Here is a 1,873-nt window from a genome sequence, read left to right as displayed (position 1 = left end):
TCAAATATTTATATAAACACAACATAGGTATTGCTGAAAACATGCACTTATCATTAATACGCATGCACACAGATTTTCACTTTTCACACGCTCTAATATAGATAAATAGCTGAGAGTTATCACACATGAATTATCCAACAGGGTATTTTTGGTGTGACAAGTGTAACCTTTTATGCTGTTTCTTTCAGATCAGAAATGGGCACTTAATTTGTAGGTATAGGCATCATGGAATAAAAATATAAAACATGCAAATAAAGTTGTAATATTTTGTAAGAAAGACTTCAAATTTGTGTGTGTGTGTGTGTGTGTGTGTGTGTGTTTTATAACATACTATTCTGCTACTTCTACTAGGTCAATTATTCTCAGAATTGAATCTTGGAATAGCAGTGTCAACGCCATACAGGAAATTATATATTACAGCCCCCATAGAATCAGATTTGAGTGTGCAGTTCAACCACCTTGCTCCAGTGAATTCCCTGGGAAGTTCTGAAATAGCCAGCCTCAAGACCACTATTTCAGTCCTACCCCACAGGCCATTCAAAAATAGTTCCTTTACAAGTCATTCTTTCAGAGCATTTATTTTGAACAACTCTGTAATAAGTTACTTGAACCCAAATCTTTATTCAGAGTCTGCTTTGTGACAACTCTAATTAAAATAAACTCTCTCTCTCTCTCTCTCTCTCTCTCTCTCTCTCTCTCTCTCTCTCTCTCCCCCATCTCTCTCTCCCCTCTCCCTCCCTCCTTTCCTCATTCCTTTCTCTTTCTGTTTCTATTTCCTCTCCTTCTCCCTCTCTTTCTCTTTCTCTGTCTGATACACAACTCTCTTTTTCTTTCTCTCTACCTCTATTTAACAGTTCCTGCAACATGCTTTCATAACTGACCTGCTGTGTTGAATTTCAATGCCTTTTCACAATCTGTTCCTGAATTGCAGGGGACTCACGAGGAGATACGATATACTTACCTTTGTATTTCCTGGCTTTGGCGCAGTCCCTGGCAAATAAGATCTGTGTAATGAGTGTTTGCATGAGTGTGGAAATAGATGAACTGATAACAAGGAGACATGAAACTTCCATGTTAATTCAGGTTTTCCAGCACCTAACAAAATAAAAGCAATCATATTACCACTAAAGAATAAAAGTGATCATTTACTTTTTTCAGATTATATGAGGTATGCAATTTTCAACTCCTTTTACATAAATTATTTCTGAGACTAGACTATGAACTAGTGGTATAAAGGGACTTTCATCCTCTCTGTTCAAGTTATATATTTCTGGTTTTGGCAGAAAATTGTTTTGCATTTCTGTTGGACCATTTACTGCTACAAAAGTATTTGTAGAATTTACAAAGTTGTTTTTTTTTCCTGTAGGAACTGAGCTTTCAAAGTTGGAATCATATTTTCTGACCAAGAGAAGATATAAATGAAAATATTGCCAAACTCTAGATGTGCATTAAGGTCATAATAACGTTGCTCTATCAAATAAAGAAAAAGTAGTTTGGAATTATTTCTTCTAAATGAGAATGTCTCTACTGTGGAAAGCTATTTGTTTCTGAAGTATAGCCCATGTGGCATGAATCTCCTTGCTACCTATAGTTTTCATTTTTATAGTACTTTAAATAGGTCTAGTTATTTATAATTAGTGCCCAGAATTGTTCTTAGAGAGCGATGTCATAAGAAGAAATATATTATTATCTATATTTCTTCTCTTGAATTAATTTCCCATTGGTTATTGCTCACGTTAAAAAGGAATGTATGAGCAGTATAATTATCATGCATAATGCTTTTCAGAAATACTGTATATTGAATTTGAAATAGGCTAGGGAACTTATTAGGTGATTGCAAAACCTTGCGGAGCACCACCAAATCTATTTTTTT

The sequence above is a fragment of the Octodon degus genome, unplaced genomic scaffold (genome assembly GCF_000260255.1).
Source record: "Octodon degus isolate 3935 unplaced genomic scaffold, OctDeg1.0 scaffold00056, whole genome shotgun sequence".
Lineage (NCBI taxonomy): Eukaryota > Metazoa > Chordata > Mammalia > Rodentia > Octodontidae > Octodon > Octodon degus.
This window is presented reverse-complemented; position numbering follows the sequence as displayed.